The sequence below is a fragment of the Elaeis guineensis genome, chromosome 2, assembly GCF_000442705.2.
Source record: "Elaeis guineensis isolate ETL-2024a chromosome 2, EG11, whole genome shotgun sequence".
NCBI classification, from domain to species: Eukaryota; Viridiplantae; Streptophyta; class Magnoliopsida; order Arecales; family Arecaceae; genus Elaeis; species Elaeis guineensis.
This window is the reverse complement of record NC_025994.2, coordinates 37,859,341-37,870,354: the sequence shown is the minus strand read 5'-3', so window position 1 is coordinate 37,870,354 and position 11,014 is coordinate 37,859,341.

Here is an 11,014-nt window from a genome sequence, read left to right as displayed (position 1 = left end):
ATCACTCTATTGTGGCCACAGATTCATGGACTTAACTTCTCAAATTTTATAGGACTACTCCTCTCTATTAAGATTGATAGATCCTATCTTGATGTGTACCCTACTCCTACAGTAGATCAATTATCGCCAATATCCAGTACAAAGGCTCATTGAGATCCATGTTTATGTGTCAATCAAATTTCAACAGTCTCACTGTGAGCAGTAGTACCATCTCAAGTCAAAGGACCTGTCATACAACTACAGCATCAAGACAATCACTGACAATTGAGTAGAAATCCAAGTTATTTTCGTATGGTCATGTTCAGTGCTAGTTGTTCTCTAACAACTATCCGCACTCATCGTCCTGTCTCTCTACATAGTAGATTAGAGACCCATCTATCCCGAAGAAAGTAATTTGTATGCCAGTCTATCTGGACCTATCACTATCCTTATGATGATCCTATGATCGGGAGCCTTTAGAAATTAAATACATATCTCTAATTCTCAATACCTTAAGAGTATGTATCGAAACTAATTTCATGGACGATTCAAAGACACATTACACTTGAATAAAGAAGAATTTGCCCTTTTATTGATTATATCAATATATTAAGTACAAAATTGTGTCCTAGATTAATTACAATGTGTCAGCCATATTGGCTTCTAGGACATACATCTAACAATCTTTCACTTGGACTAAAATCAATTGGCCATAAATCTAAGTCTCATCTTTTCAAGGTGGACTTTCATTTTTGATTGGCTTAGCTGCTTAGTCAGTAGGTCTGTCACATTATCTGTGAAGGCTACTCTTTGCACCTCGATATCAGATAGTCACATTTATCGGTGCTCTATGTGTTTGGATTTCTAGTGAGACCTTAGCTCCTTAGCAAGGGCTATGGTGCCATTGTCTTTGCAGTACTGTGTCGTGGCATGACATCCAGTTCTACAACTAACATTAAAACTAAAATTTATCCTATACATCTATAGCACACTCAACCTCCGTTGATCAATTACTCAGAGCCCTTCTAGTAAATCGAACAAGAATACATCCTCGAATCGCAACTCAGAATCACCTCCAAAGATCAAGAATAGATCCTTAGTCTTTCTTAAGTACTTAAAGATATTCTTTACAGCTATCCATTGCTCCTCGTCTGGATTTGACTGATATCTGCTCGTGACACTCACAGCAAGGACAATATCAGGTCGAGTATATAGCATGGCATTCATGAGGCTTCCTATTACTGAAGCATAAGGAATCCTACTCATGCATCGAATCTCCTTAGATATGGTCGGACACATCATCTTGGAGAGATGAGTACCATGCCTAAGAGATAAAAAATCTCTCTTAGAGCTTTTTATGCTGAACCTCTCAGTACCTTCTCTATGTATAGGTTTTGTGATAGGTCAAGTATCCGTTTAGGTCTATCCCTATAGACCTTTATTCCGAGAATATAGGATGCTTCCCTAGGTCTTTCATAGAGAATTCTTTGGACAACCATCTGTTGACCATGGTCAGCATGGGAATGTTGTTCCTAATAAGGAGAATATCATCCACGTATAATATGAGGAAGGTGATCGCGCTCCCACTGACCCTCTTGTATACACAAAGTTTCTCTTTATTTTTGATGAAATCAAATGATTTGATTGCCTCATCAAAACGATGGTTTCAACTCTAAGAAGCCTGTTTTAATCCATATATGGATATTTACAGCTTATAGACTCTGTGATCATTACCACCAGACATGAAACCCATAGGCTACTCCATATAGATATCTTCTTCAAGATATCCATTCAGAAAGATAGTTTTCACATCCATCTATCAGATTTCATAATCATAATAAGCTACAACAGCAAGCAAAGTGCGGATGGATTTCAGTATGGCTACGGACGAGAAGGTTTCTTGATAGTCAATACCTTCATGCTGACTATAATCTTTAGCCACAAGCCTAACTTTATAGGTCTCTACCTTATCATCGGCACCATCTTTCTTTTGTAGATCCATTTACACCCAATAGGTACAATGCCCTCAGGTGGGTCCACTAAAGTCCAGACTTGGTTTGAGTGCATTGAGTCAATTTCTGACTTTATTGCATATAACCACTTCTCGAAATTGATATCAGACGTCACCTCGTCAAAGGTATTAGGGTCATCAGTATGACCCTTATCTTCCATAAGAAACATTTCCTTCACCTTCTTCATAAGCTTACCCATGTACCTTTTAGGAGGTCAGGAGATCCTGCTAGATCTATGAGGTGGTAGTGGAACATCAACTACTAGCTCATGAATTACAGTTTCTTAAAGATCTATAGCTTTGGGCTTTTCAGAGACCTTCTCTTCGAGCTCTACTAACCTTCCACTGCCACCATCCTGGATAAACTATTTTTTTAGAAATACGATATTTCAACTCACAATCATATTGTGATCTTATGAAAAGTAAAAGTAGTATCCCATAGATTCTTTTGGATACCCAATAAAATGAGCTATAATAGATCTATCCTCCAATTTTTCTATCATTTGTCTCTTAACATAGGCCGGACACCCTAAGTCTTAAGATAACCCAGACTTGACTTCTTACCGAACCATATCTCAGACGGTGTGGTAGGAACAGACTTTGAAGGAACCTTATTCAACAAATGAATAGCAATTAACAAGGCATATCCCCAAAGAAATAAGGGTAGATCAGTGAAGCTCATCATGGATTAGACCATATCTAATAGAGTCCTATTCCTCCTTTCGGATACCCCATTGAGCTGAGTTGTTCCAGGAGGGGTTCACTAAGAGACTATGCCGTTGTCCTTAAGATATCTCAAAAATTTTTGACTAAGATATTCACCTCCTCGATCAGATCGAAGAACCTTAATAAGTTTACTTGTCTACTTCTCTACTTCATGCCTGAATTTCTTAAACTTTTCAAAAGCCTCAGACTTGTGTTTTATTAGATACACATATCCGTACCTAGATAAATCATCGATAAAGGTAATGAAGTAGGTGTAATCACCCCTGGCCTACACATCAAATGGCCTACACATATCGGTGTGTACCACGATAAGTTACTCTGTGGCCCTTTCCCCATGTCCTACAAAGGATAACCTAGCCATCTTTCCTCGAAGGCAAGATTCACAAGCTGGATATAGCTCTAGACAAAAAGAGCCAAGGATCCTATCTTTTTCTTAGTTTATTTATCCTATTCTCTCCAATATGGCTTAGTCTATGGTGCCATAAGTACTTCTGATTAATTTATCTTTGGATCTCTTTTGACCTACGGCACTCACTATTTGCTCATTTAGGTTCACATTCACATCAAAATATAAGTGAACAAAATTATCAATTAAAAGATCTCATGCAATCAATTTATTTCATAAATAAATGAAATAAAAATCTTTATTGAAATTAATTTCAAAACCTTCCTGTGCTAGCACAGACACAAAAATTAAATTTTGACTAACTACAGGAATATAATAACAGTCTTTCAAATCTAATCTAATGCCAGACGATAATCAAGAGGATAAGTGCCAACGATCTCTGCAGCAACTTTTCCTCCATTGCCGACCCAAAGGATCATGTCACCTTTCCTCAATCTCCTACTTTCTATCAGACCTTATATTGAGGTACATATATGAGCACTCGAGCCAGAGTCCAATACCCAACTAGAAGTAGAAGAAATCACAAGGTTAGATTCAATTACGAGCATACCCTCGGAAGGTTTATCACCATTTTTGATCTTTAGGCTCTCTAGGTATTTTGGATAGTTCCTCCTCCGGTGGCCTTTAGCATGATAGTGAAAACACTTTCCCTTTGCCTTAGTCATCTTTGGACCATTCTTTTTCGGCTTGCTCTCTTTCTTCTGCTTCTTTGCGAATTTAGCCTTCTTCCTTCCAACAGACTTTCTCTTGAAAGAAGGAGTCCACTCCACAGTAAGACTAGAGCCCCTTAACTCTTCAAAATACCCTCCATTGTGACCAACATATTGACAAGTTTGAAAATGGTGCAGTCAAGTTTGTTCATATGAAAATTCATGATGAATTGGCAATATGAACGGGTAAGGGATTGAAGGATCAGATCCATTTGTAATTCTTTTTGCATATCCAGCCCAAGCTTCTCAAGCTCCTTAATATCCTTGATTATTGTTATACAGTGCTCATGAACAGACTGCCCTTCGTGCATCTTCAGGTTGAAGAGCCTCTTGGATACTTCGAAGCACGTAGTATGGCTCTGCTCACCATACAACTCTTGTAGGTGAGTAATCATGGCCCGGATAGTGGGCATATGCTCGTGCTGGCTTTGCAACTCGTTTGAGATAGACGTCAGCACATAACACTTAACCCGACTATCTTCATCCATTCACTTCTCAAAAGCAGCTCTCTGCTCAATAGTAGGATGATTTGATAATATAACGGGATCCTAGTCGAGAACAAAGCTTAACTTTTCTAAAGTCTAGATAATCCTGAGGTTTTAGAGTTAGTCTTTGAAATTATTACAGGTCAAATGATTGGTTTCAAAGATGCGAGCTAGAGGATTTGAGACTAACATAATGGTTTAACTGCAAGAGTAGAGATTCAAGTTAGACTTTTGTATTTAATTTTTTTTAATTTACTTTTAGAGACTTTAAGATGCAAATAATGACTCCCACTAATTTTTCAAATCTTTCTACTCTCTGAGAAGAAAATAAAAACTCTGACATGATAAAGGATTCCTAGTGGGTGCTGCGGTCTCACCGATGACATGCACCTCACCTAACAGTTATTGGTAACATGCACATCGATGTGTAGGCAACTCCTTGCCCAGATGCTTCACTAAGCATGTTGCAGCAACTTGATTTCTAAGTCATGTGGGCTCACCTAACAGTTATTGCCCATACTTCTTAGTTAAGTCCGACCCACCATTCATAAGCAGGTGCAAGGCTGTCATTGGGTCCCTCACCTAACAGTTATTGGGTCTTACCCCATCCTTATCCTGGAGCAACTCTTTGATAATAGATTGGTTGCGTGTTTCTGATGCAACTGAACCACTGTGATCAGTCAAGAACAATCAACATCGGTAGCACGCCCGCACATCTACAATGGTGGAAGACCTATGGACTTAATATTTATGGAGAGGTTTGGATTTATGTCTCATCTAATTAGTCATCATATGACTAATCTAACTGGCATGGGCTAAACCAGATTGCTAAGCAACCTAATTCAAGACCCAATCTTCCAAATTGACCAGATAAGTGAGAACGGTGAGAGTCCCCCCGTTGCCTTTCTTAGATACCAATGAATTGGCTAGGTCGGCTAACGGAATCAATTAAATAACCATGTCTCATTAACTTGCCTTAGACACTAATAGATCGAATGATCAGAATTGGTTAGCTCAAACATATCAGGCTCAAACCAACAAACCAAATTAGGTCCTTAGGTTAATCAATTTTACATATGGGACTCAATTGATTTGATCAAAAATAATTGTATGATCATTAACTTAATTGATCTAACTCAATTCAATACTTGACTCAGTTTGACCAATTACTTAATTGAATTAGACCCATATGACTCAAATCAAAAATCTTAGATGTAATCCTATTACATGACCTATTTTTGATATTTTCATGACCAAAACTCTTATGCACAAACACAAATTTTAGATTCTAAAATCATATTTCAGATCTAAATTCTTTATATTAATATAAATTTTAAAACATAAAAATAATTTTTAGGTTTTAATATACAAATATATATCATATATATGCATGTATAATTAGATCTAAACAAAATTTTAGATCTAAGCATGATATCATATATCTCATATACTAATCATGAATAAGATTAAAAATAAATTTATGATCTAAATATTGATCATATATCACATATATGAATCAAAATTCATATCATAAAAAAATTTTCAGATTTCATGCATGCATTTATATTTCACATGAACATTAACTAGAACTCTTTCTAGATCAAAATTCAGATCTATGCATGCAACAACATATCAACTATATATTCTAAAACTAAATCAAAAATTAGATTTCAGATTTGAAGATCCATCCATACATCTTATATATTAAGAAAAAAATTGATTTTGAAACCTTTTCAAAAATATGTATTTCAAAATTCAGCATATAAAAATCCATGGCTCTGATATCACTGTTGGAATTTGGGATTTGAAGCATGCATATGTATTTCAAAAACTTAATTTTCTAAACACCACAGTAAAGAATAAGATTAAAATAATTTTAATCTAAATTTTGCATGCATAAAAATATAAAATCACATGGATCTATTTCATATACTGAAATTGATATATGCTGAAATTTAAATTATGATCAAATCACATACCTTTGTCACAATCTCTTTCTTTAAATCTGGATCTAAAAGAGATGAGACTCTATTAGCCATACAAGTAATCAGCCTCTACAAGTATCCACTCGAGATCAACCTGGAACAACTCTCTAAGATCTAAATTTTGATTCTCCAAAATTCAGCCTGCTGAATCGGAACGAAGTCTGGATCATGATCAACGTTTGATCTTTCTCCTTGATCCTTATCTTCTCTTCCTCTTTAGCCTTTCTACTTACCTTGTAGTGCTACAAGAGACCAACAACCAGCAGATGAAGGGCCACCCAACGCCTTGGGCATGTGCAAAACTTGGGATGCGCATCCCAAGTAGTATGGCGTGGGGATGCCTAAGGAGAATAGAAAAAGGGAGGAAGAGAGGGCATGGGAGGTTCTCTTGGGGTGGAGAGGGGCTGGCTTGGATTATCTTAGGACCTTCGGAGAGGTCCCCTTTTATAGGTACAAAGATTGAATCCTATTCAATCATATAATACAAATCCTACTTGTATTAGGATTTCCATTAACTTAAGTTATCCAACTTACATTAGAAAGCCCATTAGGCACTAACTATTGGAGCCCTTGCACTCATAATTAGACACCCTATTTTACACCCAAAAGACACCCCATATGAGAACTAAAGGCCCTCTAATCAATGGACATGCCCAAATTGAACAATTCAAAGTGGCACCCCATAATAACTATCAAGGAGATTCATAAGGGACTTGCACTCTTAATTTATGTGATCCATAATCTTAGACACTCAATAATTGGAGTCTTATGAATCTTATTTATGTAGGTAATTAGTAGATAATTAAATTAGAATTAACTTATCAAATAAGTAATCCCAACAGAAAGAGAAATTGGATCCAACCATATGCTAGCAAGGTTACCATGAACCCAATGGATTTCTTTAAACCCAATTGATACTTCATAAGCTCAATTTTTATTTCAGACCTAATCCCTTTGTTGTGTGACCCCATAGATTCAATTCTATCTGATAGTGAGATATACAATAATCTCTATCATTATATCATTGAAACTCTTTTCAATAGGTCGGAATAATTTTATTCTAACTCAGTAAGGATTGTCGATCCGAAACAATCCTAGTGAGCTCTCACAATCCACCAGTGACACCTAGCAGTATGTAGTGGCAACTCAGTAGAACTGAAATGAATCTCTAGGTGTAGTTAATATGTGATTCAGTTCCTTTATTGTGAGTTTCGATTAGATGCAGGTCATGGATAAATCGTCAAATCTCAACATCAGTTATATGATAGATTCAATTAGCTCAAGTTCAGATATGATGTCTATGAAAACTCTTTTCCATCAATTACTCTACTGTGGCCATAAATTCATAGACTTAGCTTCTCAAATTTATAGGACTACTCTCTATCAAGGTTGATAGATCCTATCTTGATGCGCACACTACTCCTACAGTGGACCAACTGTCACCAATATCCACTACAAGGACTCATTGAGATCCATATTTATGTGTCAATCAAACTTCAGCAGCATCACTGCGAGTAGTAGTACCATCTCAAGTCAAAGGACCAGTCACACAACTACAGTATTGAGACAATCATTGATAATTGAATAGATATCCAAATGATCTCTCGTATGGTCACACTCAGTGCTAATTATTCTCTAACAACCATCCATACTCATCATCCTGTATCTCTACACAATAGATTAGAGATCTATTTATCTCAAAGGAAGTGATTTATGCGTCAGTCTATCCGAATCTATCACCGTCCTCATGATGATCCTATGATCGAAAGTCTTTAGAAATTAAATACATGACTCTAATTCTCAACACCTTGAGAGTATGTATCGAAACTAATTTCATGGATAATTCAAGGACACGTTAAACTTGAATGAAAAAAAAAATTATCCTTTTATTGATCATATCAATATATTAAATATAAAATTATGCCCTAGATTAATTACAATGTGTCAGCCATATTGGCTTCTAGGATATACATCTAACATCTCCAATAGCAATATGTAAGGTGCTACTATGTGAAGATGAAAAAATTCAAAGGCTGTTAGGACTGTAGCCCCTAACCAACCTTCTAAAAGAGAAATTCCTAATAGAAGGTGGGGTTTATTAGCTTTTATCCACTAGACTCAGAACTCCACGTCTATACATGCTACAAGCTGGCCTGAGATGCTTCACACTGGAGTCGATCTGCTTCAAGCTAGCCAGCAGCGATGGAGCGGTCAGTCTCCCTTTAATCCTCCAATCCAGAGACAAGTCGACCTCTCAATAAGAAATCGATCATCCAAGAATTATTGCCACATCATCACCATATAAATCCCACGTGAGACCCTAAAGGGTATGTACTGGAATATAGCCAACAATCCCCTCAGACTATCTGAGGAGTCAAATGAGACTTGAACCTGCAACCTCACTCTGATACCATATGTTAGGACCGTAGCCCCTAACCAACCTTCTAAAAGAAAAATTCTTAATAGAAGATGGGGTTTATTAACCTTTATCCACTAGGCTTAGAACCCCACATCTATACGTGCTGTGGACAGGCCTGAGGAGCTTCGTACTAGAGTCAACCTACTTCAAGCTAGATTGACCCCAGTGGCAGATGGAGTAGTCAATCTCCCTTTAATCCTCCAATCCGAGGATGACCTGATCCTCTCATAAGGGGTCGATCCTCTGAGAATTATTACCACATCACTAGCCACATAAATCTCATGTGGGACCTCGAAGGGTGTGCGCTAGAATATAGCTAACAAAGGCCAATCTTGTTAGATGTATGTCCTAGAAGTCAATCATGCTGACATATTATAATACTTCTGGGATATAATTTTGTACTTAATATATTGATTTGATCAATAAATAGACAAGTTTAATTTTCATTCAAGAGTAATGTGTCCTTGAATCATCCATAAAATTAATACTTTAATATATATTCTCAATGTGTTGAGAGCTAGAAGCATGTATAATTAATTTTTAAATACTTTCGATCATAGTATCATCATAAAGATGATGATCGATCTGGATAGACCGATGTACAGATCGCTTCCTTCAGAGTAGATGAGTTTTTGATTTATAGTATAGAGATACTGAGCGATGAGTGCGGATAGTTGTTAGAGAATAACTAGCACTGAGCGTGATCATACGAGAGATCACTTGAATTTCTAATCGATCGTCAGTGATTGTCTTGATGCTGTAGTTGTGTGAATGGTTCTTTGACCTATGATGGTATGATTACTCATAGTGAGACTGTTGGAGTTTGACTGACACATAAACATGACCTCATTGAGATCTTGTAATGGATGTTAGTGACAGTTGGTCCACTGCAAGAGTAGAGTGCACATCTAGATCGAATCTATCGATCTTGATAGAGAGGAGTAGTCCTATGAGATTTGAGAGGCTAAGTCTGAGAGTCTGTGGCCATAGCAGTGTGATTGATAGAAAAAAATTTCTATAAGAATCATAATTGAACTTGAGCTGATTGAATCTATTATATGACTGATGATGAGATTTGATGATTTATCCATGACCTGCCATCTAGTGGAGACTCATGATAGAGAGACTGAATCACATATTAATTACATCTTGAGCTTCTTTTTCAATTCTACTAGGTTGCCACTACATACTGCTAGGTGTCATTGGTGGATTATGAGAACTCATTAGGATTGCTCATATCGACAATCTTCGATGAGTCAGAGTGGAATTGTTCTGATCCATTAAAAAAAATTTTGATGATACTTTGATAGAGATCATTGTATATCTCACTATCAGATAGAATGGAACCTATGAGATCACACAACAAAGTGATTAGATCTAAAATAAGCAATTGGACTTATAAAATCTCAATTGGGTTTAGAGAAATCCTATTAGGTTTAGGATAACCTTACTAGCACATGGTTGAACCCAATTTTTTTTTTGCACTTGAATTACTTATTTGATAAGATTAATATAAGTTAATTACCTGCTAATAACTTTAATAATTAGATTCACTGGGATCCAATTGTTAAGTGCCTAGAATTTTGGATCATATGGATTAAGGGATCAAACCCTTAATCAATTTTTTTGATTATTTGGATGGGGTGCCACTTGATTTGATCAAGTTGGGCATGTCCACTTAAAAGAGAGCATGTGGGATCAGATTGGGGCATCCCATAAATGCCATGTGGCGTGTGCAAAAGTGGGTCTAAAGGCTCCAATAATTGGTGCCTAATAGATCTCCTAAAGGAGAGAATAAGGATTCCTAATGCAAGTAGGACTTATACTAAGGGGCTATTTGATTTTGAATAGGATTCAAACTTTTTGCCTATTCAAAAAGACCTTTCTTAAGGCTCCTTAGATCTGATTTTCAGTAGCCCACACCTCCCATAAGAGCTTCCCATACCTCCTTTCTCTTCTCCCTCTCTTCTCTCCTAAGGTTCTGACGCCCAAAGGTGTTGGGCGTCCAACATCTTCCACACCCAAAAGGAGTTTGGGCATCCTCTTGCTTTCTAGATTAGACTTTGATTACTTCATAACCAAGGAAAGAAGAATAAGAGGAGAAGAGAAGAAAAGATCAAGGAAAGGATCAAAAAGTTGATCGCAATCCAGGCTTCATTTAGATTCGTAGGAAGATTATTCTTAAAGAAGAAAAATCAACATCAAAGAGAACTATTTCAGGTTGATCCTAAGTGGATACCCATAGAGATCAGATACTTACACTGCTAAAGGAGAACCTACTCTCTTTCAGATT